This window comes from Zootoca vivipara, chromosome 12 (assembly GCF_963506605.1).
Source record: "Zootoca vivipara chromosome 12, rZooViv1.1, whole genome shotgun sequence".
In the NCBI taxonomy this organism is placed as follows: Eukaryota; Metazoa; Chordata; class Lepidosauria; order Squamata; family Lacertidae; genus Zootoca; species Zootoca vivipara.
In genome coordinates, this window is record NC_083287.1 from 51,338,645 (window position 1) to 51,355,476 (window position 16,832).

At 47.1% G+C, this 16,832-nt stretch overlaps 1 protein-coding gene across 1 annotated transcript in view; it reads right to left on the reverse strand.

Moving 5' to 3' along the window:
- The window catches only part of VILL (villin like), a 51,508-nt gene extending 39,219 nt beyond the window's left edge, over nucleotides 1-12,289 (reverse strand). The window contains exon 1 of the mRNA XM_035129295.2: nucleotides 12,143-12,289. The gene's annotated coding sequence lies outside the window, so the exon portion shown is untranslated. The remainder of the gene's footprint in view (nucleotides 1-12,142) is intronic.
- Between the last annotated feature and the right edge of the window lie 4,543 nt (nucleotides 12,290-16,832).

Below are 16,832 nucleotides of genomic sequence, written 5' to 3' on the forward strand. Positions count from 1 at the left end.
TGAGCAGTCAAAGGAAATAATCACTACAGGCTGAGCTCCTTTTCGGACATGTGCTTATCCATGTCTGTATTTATCTGTTGCTCACTTGTTACAAATTTACGACAGGCCATTTTGTTTTTGACCAACCTGGGATTTTTAAAGTTGGGATTGGAAAAGTCGGTTCCCCATCAGATGTAACTCCGCGGGGTCCTGGTCATTTGCCAGGCTCCTGGAGTTGATGTGACAGTTGTAGTCCAACAACATCTTGAGAGCACCAAGTTGCCCACCCTTGGATTAGCCAGATATGTTGGCGATTGAAAATGGGCATTGCATAAACCACATGCTCATCCATTGAACTTTGGACCTTTCCCTGAAGGTGTCCATCATTCTTTAACCAGCCAGGCTACCAGCAGATCCCACTACAAAAACCAGCCTTTGACCCCATGACCTTACGCTGCTCCCTCAGTTAACCTTAAATGCACGTTCTGGATTTTTCAGAACCGGATCCTCAACACGGGACTCCTGCAGGCAACCTGTTTATCGAGAATTCTTCCTGATTTGCTTGCACAAAGCTTATGAGGAGGTTAAATTGTATTTGGCCTTTATTTGTTCTCATTCGTTTATGGGGCGAGTTATATATGACAATGAGCATTTCTCCTGATTTTGCTTGCGGGGTGTGTGTGTGCATTGTCCCTTTAATCATTTGTTCTTCCTACACTTATTCATTTCAGTTCCCCCACCGCTCGCACCACAAAAGCCAATTCCCCCCTCCCCATGTAGATTTGTTGCAGCAGGACAACAGAGCAATTTAATAGTGTGCAAAGCCGCATTTGGGGTATGCAGATGAATCCCTCCTGCAAAAATGCTCTGGAGCCAAGTCCTGCTCAATTCAACAACACTTGCTTCAGGAGTCACCAACCCAGTGCCCGTGGGCACGTGGCACCCACAAAAGGTCTTCACTGGCACCCTCAGGCTGGGCCCCCAGACATGAGGTTGTCCTGGGAGAGGTGGGGTGAGGAGAAGCAGCAATCTTGTGTTACCACACACCCTCATGGCAGCCATTTTGTGTTATGTCATGCCCCCATGGCAGCCATTTTGTGACTGGAGCCCACAGCACCCTCTCAAAATTCATAATGTGTCCTTTGGTCCCCCAAAGGTTGACGCCCGATGCCCTGGTACGTAGAAAGCAAGTAGAATGAACTGTTGAATCAGCCCCCAAAAACTAGCACAGTGTTTTTAGAAGGTCACTTGCTTGTCCTTGGTTCGGCTGCGCCTGTGGGCGGTGAATTTAGACATAAACAAAGGGAAGCCCAAAACACCAAGAAACAACCCCTGGCCTGCCCTCCCTGGCTGCTGCCTATGCATCAATGAAAGTGAGAATGTCGCAAATTTCAACCGGCTTGAGACCTGGTTCACTAACTGGGGCTTTTAACAGCTGAGTTTCCAAGCAGAAATCCTCAGTTGCTGGCACCTGTCTGTCTCAAGAGACAATGGAGTGCACCTCCGGGGACGAAGTCAAACTGCTATGATAGTAGCACCAAAGTTACCACCTCCCTTGGGGTGCAAGCCTGGGCAGTGTGTGTGGACGTCCTGGGCTGCCCAGACAACAAGACCCCCCCTCTCAGATTTGCATATGTGGCCTAAAAGGAAAGCAGAGCAAGACATTTGGCACCAGCTTGGCTGCAGGAGTTGCCAGGAGGAGGCATGCAAGGCACCATCCAACTGCCTTAGGGACTCCACTCCGGATTTGACAAAGTTTTTTTAATACTCCTGATTCTTTTCTTCTCCAGAAGGTATCCTGAAAGGTTTAGGACCAGAGTTTAACTTCTTCTAGATGGACTGCCTCCCCAGGTGAATGAGCCCCACCTGCCCCTCGCCTCCCTCTACAGCAGGGGTCAGCAAACTTTTTCAGCAGGGGGCCGGTCCACTGTCCCTCAGACCTTGGGGGGGGGCAGACTATATTTTGAAAGAAAATACGAACGAATTCATATGCCCCACAAATAACCCAGAGATGCATTTTAAATAAAAGGACACATTCTACTCATGTAAAAACACACTGATTCCCGGACCATCCGGGGGGTGGATTTAGAAGGCAATTGGGCCACATCTGGCCCCCGGGCCTTAGTTTGGGGACCCCTGCTCTACAGCATGTGCAGAAACTGCCTTCTTGATCGATGGACCCACTACTGGTCTTGTCTGCTGAGTCTGCTGGAGCCTGTCTTCACATGCTTATTTCTCAAACTTTTGTGAGAGTGGGGCTCAAGCCCCCATCCCCATTCATTCTTCTATACCTTTACGGCCCCAGCCTCCTGATCCACAGCAGAGCAGGCGTTTGGATGAATTGTACATGGCCTTGCCAACTGAGGAGCGGAACGATCTGTGGGGACGAGCACTCATCCTCTGGCGTCGAAAGAGGAAACAGAGCAGGACAGCAGAGCACCTCCAGAAAACACGCAACAGGGAAACGCCATGTAAACAAAGCAGCACCTCCTGCCCCTATCCTGCTTAGGAAAGTGGAGAAGCAAGAGCTTGGAAGCTGGATGAGGCCGAAGGGGCCCCCGTATTGCTCAGAACAGTGGCCAAAGCGAAGCCCACATGTAGGATCTGAAGGCAACTGCCCTCCGCCCTCCTGTGATTCCCAGCAAGGGACATTCAGAGCCGGCAAATCATTCAACCGCCTTCCCAGCAACTTGCATTCCCAAAGAAAACCATGATGCCACCTCAGGAATCCAGGGAGGCTTGCGCTCCTGGAAGCTGTTCATTTTAAGATTTTTTTTTCGTAAACAGGAGTGGGGAACCTTTCTCAGCCCAGGGGTCTGCATTCACTACTGGGTAACTTACCACAGGCCAAACGCCAGTGGAAGGCAGGCCAAGGGCAAAAATGGCCGTCTATTTCCCCTCAGTACAGTAGGCTAGTTTCTGCATGAACCCACACACCCGTCTCTGTCCTCCATTGAGGGAAACAAGAGGCATTATTAGAGTTTAAGGAGGCATTCAAACCAGGAAAACGTACTCAAGGGAGGTGTGAAGCTGAGTTGGTGAGGGGCATTTGCCTGGGGAGAATGCTCTGAGGGCCAGATGGAAAATTCTGGAAGGCCACACTTGGCCCTGAGGTTCCCTATCCCTTTTCTCAAAAGGTAGAAAGAAGAACTTGCCATAACCCCCCCCCCAAAGGCCTCACCTGCACGATACGTCTAAAATAATACGACTCTCAGCACCCTTAACTAACAGTTTCCGGATTGTTTGGCAGAAGCAAATGACGGTTCAAAGTGGTATAGAACTGTTTCAAGTGTACAGTACAGTGCAGATGTGGGCAAGATCAGGCTACTTAGTAGCCGGACCCTTTTCTTCCAACCCAGCTCCCAACCGTTTACTGGGCGGTTTAGCAGTAAATTTACCCTGAGGTAAATTCTGCCACCATTCAGTTAAAGACACCCTGAGGTAAATTCTGCCACAAGGCTTTTTCCAGTTCAGGGATTATGAGTAGTCAGGGATTGCTGCGAAGCGCTGGAGAAATGTTCGGTGGATAGAAGGAGAAAACCACACATATCGCCCTCAGACACTTTGAAGCCATAAGGTCATCGCGACCCTACAGCCGCCAGAATGGGAAATAAATTCCAAAGTGGCTTGAGAATAAGGAAGGAAAACAGGTTCCGGTTTCCGCCTGCAGGAATGGCGGACCTGTTTTCCATCTCTCTGACCTTCGTAAGGAATTTGGCGGTTGCTAGGGGAGTAAATGGCAACCCCCTACCCTCTCCGGGGGTTACGGAGAGGGGCCGCTGGCCCGCGATGCCCCCAGACCCACTCCGACTGTTTTTGGAGTGGGGGGGAGCTTGGGCTGAGCACTTACGAGGGCCAGGACTCCCGGACGCTAATCTGCATGGCGGGGATTTCCATGGTTAAAGAAGATAATTAGGCTTAAATCTATGGACATACTTCAGAAGGAGGGGAAGAAGCGCTGTTTACTGCTGAGAAATTTATGCTGCTGAAAGGAGAGGAGTCAAAGATTGTACTGCATCTGGAAGAAGGATTGATGGGGACGGAGCGATAAGGGAAGCGAGTTTTTATTTTTTTTCCCTTCATATTGTTGCCTCGTACCTTCCCGGACGCGATGTCCTGGCTTGTTTGGAGTGAAAGAGAAGCAAAAGACTGTGTGAGTTGAACTTTATAACTGTTGTTACTGAGCATATTTTTTTAAAGATGTGGAGTTGCCGATGAGAAAAGCCTCCCCCTAGTCGGGCGGAAGGAGTTCTGGACGCGCTCGGAGGATTTATGAGTTGTGACGCACTTTAAATTGGAGCAGCGACCTGAAGCTAAGTTCAGCTATAGGGCAAGGAGATCCATTAATTTACCAAGAGTTTATGGTTTGATGTTTGGGTCTCCTGCCTGAAAAAGCTGTAAATTCTATAATGATCGTGAATCTTCATGGCTATGAGAGAAAGCGAAAGTGATTTGAGCTTTTTGAGATGGCGCTGCTTCGGGCTGCTTCGACGCAACAAGGAGCTCCATTAAGAAGATTTACGGGGAGGCTGGACTGATTAACTCACACAGGAGAAAGAACATCTGTGAAACTTTGTTTGATATTTATCTCAGCGGCTGGGAAACAATCGGATGAAAGTGGAAAACATCTATGTGACTGTAAGGGGAAGATCTGGATTATTATGAACTTGGAGGACGATTTGAACTTTAGAAAAAAGACGGCAGTGGACAGTTGCGAGGAATTCCCAATTTCTTGAAGCATGGGAACCCAAATAAAAAATTCTTTAGATGATTTGGCATAACATTCGGTTTGATTGATATATATATGTGTATAATTTGAAATATTGAATGTGATATAATTGGTTTTAATTGGAAAATTAATAAAAATATTTTTTTTTAAAAAAAAAGAGAATAAGGAAGGAAAACAGAAGCCCTGTTTGCTGTGGGAGAGAACTTTCAAGAAATTGGGAGGCAGGTTTTGCCACAGCTATTGGGCAAAATAGCTGTTTCTTAAGAAAATCAGCCCAGAGTGCTCACTGGAAGGACAGATCGTGAAGCTGAGGCTCCAATACTTTGGCCACCTCATGCGAAAAGAAGACTCCCTGAAAAAGACCCTGATGTTGGGAAAGATGGAGGGCACTAGGAGAAGGGGACGACAGAGGACAAGATGGTTGGACAGTGTTCTCGAAGCTACGAACATGAGTTTGACCAAACTACGGGAGGCAGTGGAAGACAGGAGTGCCTGGCGTGCTATGGTCCATGGGGTCACGAAGAGTCGGACACGACTAAACGACTAAACAACAACAACAAAAACGACTAAACAACAACAACAACATTGGGCAAAAATTATCCATGGGCTGAACAGAGACATCCCTTGGCGCCTTTTCTTTGACGCTGTCACACCAACACACACATTCTATCACACACACACCCCAGGCATAAATCGTTGAGGTGCTATAGTAAGCCACTACCTTCCTGCAGTGACTGAAAAGATCTACATTAATATGCAACCAGTTACAGGGTGGAACTCGGAATTACTTTCTCCTGTGAACATATTCCATGCTATGTGGGTGCAACTGACCTATATGGCTCCCTGTGTTTCCCCGGTACTTAAAATGAAAGCATGCAATATCAAAGAATCATAAAATTGGAGAGTTGGAATGCAGGAATCTCAGCTAAAGCATCCATGACAGGTGGCCATCCAACCTCTGCTTTAAAACCTTTAAAAAGAGAGTCCACAACCTCCTAAGGGAGACGGTTCCACTATTGAACAGCTCTAACTGTCAGAAAGTTCTTCCTGATATTTAGTTGGAATCTCCGTTCTTGTAGCTTGAAACTATTGGCTTGGCTCCTACCCTCCAGAGCAGGATAAAACATGCTTCCTCCACCATCCATGTGACAACCTTTTAGATATGTGAAGATTGCTGTCCTATTTCCTCTCCCTCTTCTCTTTTCCAGGCCAATTCCCTCAACCGTTCCTCATCAGGCTTGGTTTCCAGACCCTTGATCCTCTTGGCCTCCCTCCTCTGCACACGTTCCAGTTTGTCAACATCCTTCTTAAATTTTGCTGCCTAGAATTGGTCACAGTATTCCAGGTGTGGCCTGACCAAGGTAGAATAGAGCAGTACTACGACCATCCTATATTTGTGCATCTGATTATTCCTGCCAAATTTTCAAACCTTACACTTGCCCCAACTGAAATTCATTTTGCTAGTTTGAGCCCAGTTCTCCAATCAGTTAAGGACATACTGAATGCTGTTTTCTGTCTTCTGTAATATTAGTTACTTCTCCCAGTTTCGCGTCATCTGCAAATCTGATGTGCAGTTCCTCTATTCCTTCATCAAATTCATTTATAAAGATGTTGAACAATACTGGCCCCAGGACAGAACCCTGTGGCACCCCACTTGTCACTTTTTCCAGGACGACAAGCAGCCATTAGTGAGCACTCTTTGGGTTTGGTCACTCACCAAACAGGAACATAGTCTAGCCTACATTATATCAGCTTCTCTGCATAAATATCACAGACGACTTTGTCAAAAGCCTTACTGAAATCAAGACATACTACATCCACAGCATTCCTCGGATCCACCAAGCTTGTAACTCTCTCAGAATAAGAAATCAGCTTTGTCTTGCATGACTTGCTTTTGAGAAACCCTTGCTTGCTCTTAGTCATCGCAACATTCTTTTCTATGAGTTCGCAGTTCAGTTATCTGTTCTAGGACCTTTCCTGGTATCGATGTTAAGCTGAGGCAGGTGCCTGGCTTCCTCATCCCACCCCAGCTTTTGAAGATGGAAAACAACATCAGTTGTAGCACAAAAGGTACTGCAGTGGAACATCTACAATTCTATAATCCTGTGATCTGCAAAAGTGGCAGAAGTGCTAGCTTTAGCTGCTGCATCATGATATTGGACACTTCTGAAGACACCCTTGGTTATGTCCCTTCTTTTTTTATTTTAAAGGTCCACAGGCCCCACACTCCCTGGTTTGGGGGAGGGTGGAATTTGAACCCACAACGATGCAAGCCGGTGGGAGTTAGGGTAGCCACCCACCAGGTCTACTATGATTCTGCCTTGTCACAAATGCCGTTCCACACTCTGACTGTCACGGTCCGGTTGGCGGGCGGTTGAAGTCCTGGCTGAGGACGTCAGGACCAGAGGCAAGATGGTGGTTTAGAAGCAGGAACAGGTGCAGGGCTGAGGGTCCAGCAGCAGGCAGTTGCAGGGTCAAGGAGCAAGGCAGAGGCGAAGGTCTGGGAGTCAAGGAGCAAGGCGTCGGCAAGGTGAAGGTCCAAGGGTCGAGGATCAAGGCGTCGGCAAGGCGAAGGTCCAAGGTTCGAGGATCAAGAGGCCAGATGCAAACAGGCAGGGATAGCGTTGCTGTGGCAAAGAGCTGAAGGGAAATGCTGAGCTTTTATCCCTCCCAGCTCCTGCCACCAGGTGCAGTGAGGTATCAAGTGGCCTCACCTGAGTGGCCACTCCTTGCTTCTCCAGCAGAAGCTGAGGCCTCACCTGAGTGGCCACTCCTTGCTTCTCCAGCACAAGCTGAGGCAGGCCCCAGTCCTGCAAAGCACTACAGGTCCCAGAGCCTGACTCCTGCCCATACTCCTGACACTGGCCTTTTGATTTCCAGCGCCTTCTTTTTGATTTACCGTTCTGTTCCATTTCAGCCTGTTTCACACTTTTATTCATTTTAGGGTGTGTGTGTGTGTGTGTGTGTGTGTGTGTGTGTTTGATTTGCTGTCTTTCATTTTGCCTTGGGAGCGGAGAGCCGAATACCATGGCCCACCTTCTACCTCCCAGGAAGACCAGCGCGGCAAGTGGGACACCATCTTGGCCAGAGACGGAGCAGCTGCGGTGAGGTTGCTTCCACCACTTCATATCATAAAGAGCACTCAGCTACAATTGCTGACAGTAAGAGCTGACAGTAAGAGCTGTTCGGCAGCTGACAGTAAGAGCTGACAACTTCCTGACAGTAAGAGCTGTTCGGCAGTGGAATTTGCTACCAAGGAGTGTGGTGGAGTCTCCTTCTTTGGAGGTCTTTAAGCAGAGGCTTGACAGTAATAATAATAATAATAATAATAATAATAATAATAATAATAATAATAATAATAATACATTATTTATACCCCGCCCATCTGGCCGGGTTCCCCCAGCCACTCTGGGCGGCTTCTAACAAAACACTAAAATATAGAAATCCATCAAACATTAAAAGCTTCCCTAAACAGGGCTGCCTTGAGATGCCTTCTAAAGGTCTGGTAATTGTTGTTCTCTTTGACCTCTAGTGGGAGGGCATTCCACAGGGTGGGTGCCACTACCGACAGGCATATGTCAAGAATGCTTTGATGGTGTTTCCTGCTCGGCAGGGGGTTGGACTGGATGGCCCTTGTGGTCTCTTCCAACTCCATGATTCTATGATTCTATGAAGCTGCAGAGAGTTTATTTGTGTTTATTATTGCTGCATATACTCCTTTTGCCACCACCAGTTGTACACAACCTTGAGAACCAATTTGACTGAAAGACACACAAAAAAAATTCTAGGCACCAAAATTTAAGAAGGATGTTGACAAACTGGAACGTGCGCAGAGGAGGCCAACCAAGACAATCAAGGGTCTGGAAACCAAGCCTGATGAGGAACAGTCGAGGGAGTTGGATATGTTTGGCCTGGAAAAGAGGAGACTGAGAGGATATATGACAGCCATCTTCACATATCTAAAGGGCTATCACATGGACGATGGAGCAAGCATGTTTTATCCTGCTCTGGAGGGCAGGACTCAATACAATGGTTTCAAGCTACAAGAAAGGAGTTTCCGATTAAATATCAGGAGGAACTTTCTGATAGTAAGAGCTGTTCTATAGTGGAACCGTCTCCCTCAGAAGGTTGTGGACTCTCCTTCCTTGGAGGTTTTAAAGCAGAGGTTGGATGACCATCAATGCATTGCCGAGGGTTGGACTAGATGACCCTCGGCGAACCCTTGCGACAATTCTATGATTCTATAAAAATGAACTTTAAATTTTAATACTGTATTTTAATCTGTATTTTAATTAATGGTTTTTATGTTTTATTGTAATTCTGTTGGTGTCAGCCGCCCTGAGCCCGGTTTTTGACTGGGGAGGGCGGGGTATAAATAAAATTTATTATTATTATTATTATTATTATTATTATTATTATTATTAAATGTGTTGGATTTCTGCAACACAAGATTGCCTTTCTCATCACTTGCTGCCAGAGTTCCCCCGATTGTTGGAAACTGCTGTTGTCTTCCATGGCAATGCCTCTCTGCTTCCTTCTCCTTGTGGAATCAGCCTGGAAGCAAAAGGATCTCTCCTCTCCGAAACTTGCAGACTTCTTCACACAGCCGCCTGGGAAGGCTTTAGCAACCGTTGCCACCAAGTCCTTAGCGAGGAATGTCATGGGAGGGAGGGAGCGAGGCAGAGAAAGGGAGGGAGGAGAAGGGCTCGCTTGTTTGAGCTGTGGCGGGCAGGGGAGTCCACCTCGCTTTGCCTAGAACCAGCAGGAACGGGATAGAACAGGCCCTGAGAATTGCTTCTCTCCGGGGCTTATCGGAGCAAAAATCAGCCCGATTCTGCTATTGAAAAGGGAAGAGCTTGTGTTGCAGGCCATGTGCTGGAAAAGGGAGCTCTGTGCCAATGGCTTCTTGAAATCCCCTCCACCGACTTGTGGGCAGAAGAACTGGAAGGGATGGTGGTGGCAAGGAACAAATTCACCAAATTTCTCCAGAAGAGGGAAAATTCTCAGACGTGGGGCTCCACATCAACAGTGGCAAGAGCATCACAGTCTCTCTCCCCCCCTTCCTCTCTACAGGGCCGGCTCTAGGTAGACCCACGGTGGCGCAGGGCACCGCGGCGCCGGCCCGCCAGGAGGGCACCGCGAGCTGTGCCCGCCCACTGGCCGGCTGGTCCGCCGGTTCGACAACCACGCTGTGCCTGCCCGCCCGCCCGCTACGGCACCACGCTGCGCGCTGTGCCCGCCCGCCGTGCTGGGAAACGGGGCGGGGCGCCGGAGGGATCCGTCGCTCCACGGTGCCAGGGGCGCTTAAGACAGCAACAACTTCTGTTGCCCCCATTTTGAATCCTCCACAATGTTCTGGGATGTTGTGAAGGGGTGGAGAGAAATGGAGAATATTCAGGGGAAAGTCTGCAAATAAATTTCTCAGGCATTCTCTGAGAGAAATGTCTTCTCGTAAATGCTTTCTCCCACTCCAGAAGCTAGGACCCAAACCAATGGCTTCAAGTAACAAGAAAGGAGATTCCAGCTAAACATCAGGAAGAAATTTCTGACAGTAAGAGCTGTTCAACAGTGGAACGGACTCCCTCGAGAGGTGGTGGTCCCTCCTTCCTGGTTTTTTTTAAAAAGCAGTTAAAGTTAGATGGCCATCTGTCAGGGATGCTTTAGCTGAAATTCCTGCATTGCAGAGGGGTTGGAATAGATGACCCTTGGGGGTCCCCTCCAACTCTACGATTCTATGAAATTCCTACTTGGCTGTAGTAGGAAGTGTTTTTTTGGTTCTGCAACATTCATCAACACTCTTATCAGGGCCATCGTACTGGACCCCTTAGGCTAAATCCTAACAAAATTCATTTTAAAAAACCTCTTAACCACTTTAAATGCTTCCATAAATATTATGAAACTGGTCTAGGGAGGAAGAGGCAGGCAAAATGAGAGAGAGAGAGAGAGAGAGAGAGAGAGAGAGAGAGAGAGAGAGAGAGAATGCAATGGATTGGTTTCCCCATTAGAGTTTTGCAGGAGTGGCTGACACAAGCGTCACTGCTGCTTACCTGGGCGTGGCAGAGATGAGGCCCCTGGAAGCTTGGCTAAGAATGAGTGTGGCCCTCAGGCCCAACACCGCATATGGTTGTATGGGCGCCATTTCGGCCTGGAATTAAGTGGCACTGGAAGGGTGCAACAGCTTAACCAATATTGCCTGCCCCCACCCCCCACCCCAGCAGTCCGCAACTGATTCCCTGCCCAATTATGCCTGTGGAAAAATAATGCACCTTTTGTCAATATTATCTTTAGCAAAGTTTCCCACGTTCGGGAATAAATACACTTGACTTCCTCTTTTCTACATTAAACAGTTTGCGCTCTCGGCTAGCACTGCCTTAAAAAAAATAGCCCAGCGCCCCTTCTAAGATACTATCCAGTGTTACTCTGAAGTAAACCACCATGTAAAGAGTCCAGGTCTTCTTGAACCTGCTTTGCATCTTAAATTAATAGAGGGAAGAGGAACCAGCGTAGAAAAACCAGGCAACACAGGAGTCCTTGAATTTGTGTGTACGCAGCCAAATTATTTCTTTTCTTTTCTTTTTAAATGGACACAAGGCAAGCTGTGATATTTAGCTGATCTGTTGCTTGGGCTACGGGAATCCTTTATCAATTGAGAAAATCTAGACAATCTCTTTTTCCCCCTTCCTGCCCTCTGAAACAAGAAGTGTACAGAACAACTTTTAAATTAAACCCAGCTCCTGCCGCAAGTCAGATGAGTCACGGACACTGAACAAAACAGAGATAATTACTTGTTGTGTGAAAGTCAAAGCAATTAGACTGTGCTGGAAGAAAAAGCCAGCTATTGTCTTGGATATATGTTATGTACGTATTCGGTTTGGAAAGGGTTTCCTCTACCACCCAGCAAAAGGCGATTTCCAATGGTGTAATAAAAATAGTAATTTCTGCAAATCTTTCTGAAGAGGATTCAGCTGACCCCTTTCCCCCTTTATTAGCGACACCACTGGAAGAAGAAATCTACACACACACCCCACCACGCTGGAAAAGGTCCCAGTTCACACCCCTCGTATTTTGGCCTGACATCACGCTCCTCTTGGAAGCATAGGAGCCCTGCGGCGAGGAAACATGGCAACCCCAATAGATGCAGCGGGAAAACACAGATCTAAATGCTGCCTTCAAATCATAGCTGGGTGGCAACCCTTGGGAAGAAGTAGCCCTTTCTCCCTTGGATTGGATTCGATCCAAATAAACCAGTTTGCTTCTAAGGTCACTTCGGGAGTTTCTGTGTCATCCTGTCCTTAGCAGGGACTTTTAAACAGGCCCCATTTCTTCCAAAGGGGGCAATTGTAGGCGACTTTTAACTATGCTTTGTCCGCAAACGGGTCCACAGCCTCACGCAGCTCTGTCCCTTGCCAAAGGAACTCAGGAGATTCCACTTACCTTCTTATCCAGATCCTCTCCTCCTCCTCCTTCTTTTTTCCCTGCCACCTGAAATGCACCACTGAGCAGATCGCTGGCTCCTGACAAGCTCTCTCTCCTCCTGGGCTCCCTCTGGCAGAAGGGGGCATGGCAAAGAGGAAGGTAATTCAATAGTGTACTTAAGCAAGACGGTGGAGGCCAGCCTCCCGGCGAGTCACACCCATCCTCTTGCATGAGACATGCTTTCGACGGAAGGTTTCAGCACTCCACAGAGCAAGGAAATGCAACCAAAATGTGCTGCTCTCGACTGGGCGAAACAGGGCTAGGCAGACCTCTCTCTCTCTCTCTCTCTCTCTCTCTCTCTCTCTCTCTCTCTCTCTCTCTCTCTCTCTCTCTCTCTCTCTCTCTCTCTCTCTCTCTCTCTCTCTCTCTCTCTCTGACACACAGACACTTTTTACCTAGGATGTTCTGTGAGGCAAGCAGATGTGAGGCGGTGCATGTTTGCTGCTCAGCAAAGTTTTGAATGTGACAAACTTTAAAATGCAGCTAGTCTTCAAATGCACCGTCCTCTGAATTTTGTGGTGCAGTTCGCCAGCCGGAAAAAGGGCACAAAACGAGCGTAAAAATGCAGACATTCTCAAAAACGGTATTTGAAAAATGACTGTTTTATTGATTGCATTTCATAGAATCCTAGAATTGGAAGAGACCACATCCAGTCCAACCCCCTGCCAAGCAGGAAACACCATCAAAATTTGTTCCCCACCTTTTTCCTTCAAAGGGCTCACGGTGGCAAACATGGTTTTCTACGCACTTCTCAGTGAATCCCCACAACCACCTAGTGAGGTAGGTTAGAGTTGAGAGATGGTGAGTGTTCCAAAATCACGGAGGGGGGATTTGAACCCCAAACCTCCCAGGTCCTTGTCTGACCTCTAAGCACCACATCACACTGCACTGAGTCAGGAAAAAATGTATTTTAGGTAAGAATCCATATGAAAATGCTCATGGTACGGGAAGTGTTCACATCGCTGGGATGGCTCAGCCAGTAGAGCATGAGGCTCTTAATCTCAGGGTCCTGGGTTCAAGCCCCATGTTGGGGGGAAAGATCCCTGCATTGGAGGGGCTTGGACCAGAGGATTCTCAGGGTCACTTCCAGCTCTGCAAATCTGTGGTTCTATCTGCCAGCGAATTTCTGCAAGAACGACTTTGCATTCTTTTTGCAAAAGGATCTGGAGATGTGCCAGACGTAAGATCGGAAAGCAGAGAGGAGCCGAAATGGATAGATCTGCCCATCGCAAGGTGGTAAGTAGATGACTCTGGATTCCTGCCTCAGCAGCGTACCCACGTTTGTGCCTGTGTAATGTGTGAAATGGCTCTTGTGGGGGCAGTACTGTGCATTATTCTAGGTTTCCCCCTTCTCATTTGCTTCCAAGATGCTGGACTTTTGGACAGTAAGAACTTTTTGACAGTAGAGCTGACTGCTTCACTGGAGGGTTGTGTTTTTTTTAGCAGAGGTTGGATGGCCATCTGTCATGGACGTTTTGTTGAGATCCCTGCATTGCAGGGGGTTGGACTAGATGACCCCCCGGGGTATCTTCCAACTCTACAATGCTATGTTTAAGACAGGCAGATGAGGGAGTAGCTAAGAGCAGACTTAGTCTCTTCCAACTCTACAATGCTATGTTTAAGACAGGCAGATGAGGGAGTAGCTAAGAGCAGACTTAGTCTCTTCCAACTCTACAATGCTATGTTTAAGACAGGCAGATGAGGGAGTAGCTAAGAGCAGACTTAGTCTCTTCCAACTCTACAATGCTATGTTTAAGACAGGCAGATGAGGGAGTAGCTTAGAGCAGACTTAGTCCTAATGGACCAGCCTCCACTGCCTAGACAACCACCCAAGAAAGCCTGGTTCCCTTCCCTGCTGCCCTTTCCTCTTGCTCTCTCTGAGTCACACAGCCAAGAAATTTGGCTTAAGTTGAGCATCAGGTGACAGAATACCAAATTAATATGCTCTCTCTCTCTCTCTCTCTCTCTCTCTCTCTCTCTCGTGTGTGTGTGTGTGTGTGTGTGTTTGTGTGTGCATGCACACCCCTCACTTAGCCCTCAGGCATAAATTTCCTGAGCTAGTCAGGAAAGGAAAAAGTTTTGGCTTGGCTGATCAGCCTAGAAAACAGAACAGCTTATTGTGCCGCCTCTCTTATCAGAGATGGTACATGCGTAGTTCTGAACACAGTCGGCAGAATTTGTTCTGCTGGGTTCATCAGGAGAGGAAACTGTTGACTATTGTTTCTGGGGCGCCTGCACCCATCCGCATCAATTCTTCTGATGCGGATGGGTGCAGGCGCCCCAGATTCTGATGCTGATGGGTGCAGGCGCCGAAGAATTGATGCTTTTGAATTATGCTTTTGAATTATGCTTTTGAATTATGGTGCTGGAGGAGACTCTTGAGAGTCCCATGGACTGCAAGAAGATCAAACCTATCCATTCTGAAGGAAATCAGCCCTGAGTGTTCACTGGAAGGACAGATCGTGAAGCTGAGGCTCCAATACTTTGGCCACCTCATGAGAAGAGAAGAATCCTTGGAAAAGACTCTGATGTTGGGAAAGATTGAGGGCACTAGGAGAAGGGGACGTCAGAGGACAAGATGGTTGGACAGTGTTCTCGAAGCTACGAACATGAGTTTGACCAAACTGCGGGAGGCAGTGCAAGACAGAAGTGCCTGGCGTGCTATGGTCCATGGGGTCACGAAGAGTCGGACACGACTAAACGACTAAACAACAACAACAACAAGCACCCATCAGAAGCTGCACCTTGGTTTTCGAATATTTCGGAAGTCAAATGGACTTCCAGAACGGATTAAGTTTGACGCTTTTGTTTTTGCTATTTATTTTGCGTTTTTGTTTTTGAGGCTTTTTCGGTTAATTTGTTTTTGTGACTGTTTGGAACCCAGTTCAGCTACTGGTTGATTGATGGATGGATGGATAGATTGTGTGACTGCGGAAATGGATAAAAGCCCCCCATCCAAACCATGACTATCATCAGTACAGGTAAGAACATATATATATATATATATATATATATATATATATATATATATATATATATATATATATACATCATCTACAATAGTGTCTTATTTATTTTATAGTACAGTACATTGATTATTGCTTCCATTTTATGGATCAATGGTCTCCTTAGATAGTAAAATTCACGTTAAATTGCTGTTTAAGGGGTTGTTCTTAAAAGTCTGGAAGGGATTAATCCATTTTGCATTACTTTCTATGGGAAAGCGCACCTTGGTTTTGGAACGGACTAGGTTTGAGAACCAAGGTATCGCTGTATTGGAGAAAGTCACACGCAAATGTTGGTGAATTTTCACGTGGATTAAATTTTTTTTAATGTCACGTACTCGTGTGGGAAATAGGGAGAACTGAAGTTAAAATTGGAAAGATGAGAAACAGAGGGTAACCAAAATGGATAGATTTGCCTATCCCTCGGCTTTGCATGCAAATGTCCCAGATTCAATCCAGGTAGGACAGGGAGATGCTCCCTGCTTCAAATTCTCGAGAACACCCACAAGTCAGTGCAGATAATACTTAGCTATGGGTACCATCTGTGCATGCCTGCTTTTTTATTTTACTAAAAAAATACAATTCTTAAAATAAATTTTGTGTGTCACTTCAAAAGAATAACAAAAAAATATGCTGTACATCACCTGGCCTGGGTCTTTTTAGGGGGAAGTGACAAAAGACATTTCATAAATGAATGCAAACTTTAAACTTTAAGCGGAAGGGATCTGTTCTTTCAAACTTGCATAATAGAGATGGCTATTTGCTCATGACTCAGCCTCTCTCATAATTCAAACTATAGGCTCAAAAGAGACCAGGCAATGTGTGTGCTCTGGGAGGCGTCGGGTGGGAGAGCTGCTTTCTGTTTACTCTCTGTTTACACACCTGGCCTGAGAGCCATATTTTAACAACAGGAGAGATGAACAGGATGATGACACTGGAAAATGAGATGCTGCCAATGCTTTGGTTCACTCCTATCCTTTCTTCGTAGCATGGGCAAGCATAGATCGCCGAAGAATTGATGCTTTTGAATTATGGTGTTGGAGGAGACTCTTGAGAGTCCCATGGACTGCAAGAAGATCAAACCTATCCATTCTTAAGGAAATCAGCCCTGAGTGCTCACTGGAAGGACAGATCGTGAAGCTGAGGCTCCAATACTTTGGCCACCTCATGAGAAGAGAAGACTCCCTGGAAAAGACCCTGATGTTGGGAAAGATTGAGGGCACTAGGAGAAGGGGACGACAGAGGACGAGATGGTTGGACAGTGTTCTCAAAGCTATGAACATGAGTTTGACCAAACTGCGGGAGGCAGTGCAAGACAGGAGTGCCTGGCGTGCTATGGTCCATGGGGTCACGAAGAGTCGGACACGACTAAACGACTAAACAACAACTACTACTACTACGCGGGTGGGGCTGTGGTCTAAACCACAGAGCCTAGGGCTTGCCGATCAGAAGGTCGGTGGTTCGAATTCCTGTAATGGGGTGAGCTTCTGTTGTTTGATCCCTGCTCCTGCCAACCTAGCAGTTCGAAAGCACCTCAAAGTGCAAGTAGATAAATAGGTACCGCTCCGGTGGGAAGGTAAATGGTATTTCTGTGCACTGCTCTGGTTCGCCAGAAGCAGCTTAGTCATGCTGGCCACATGACC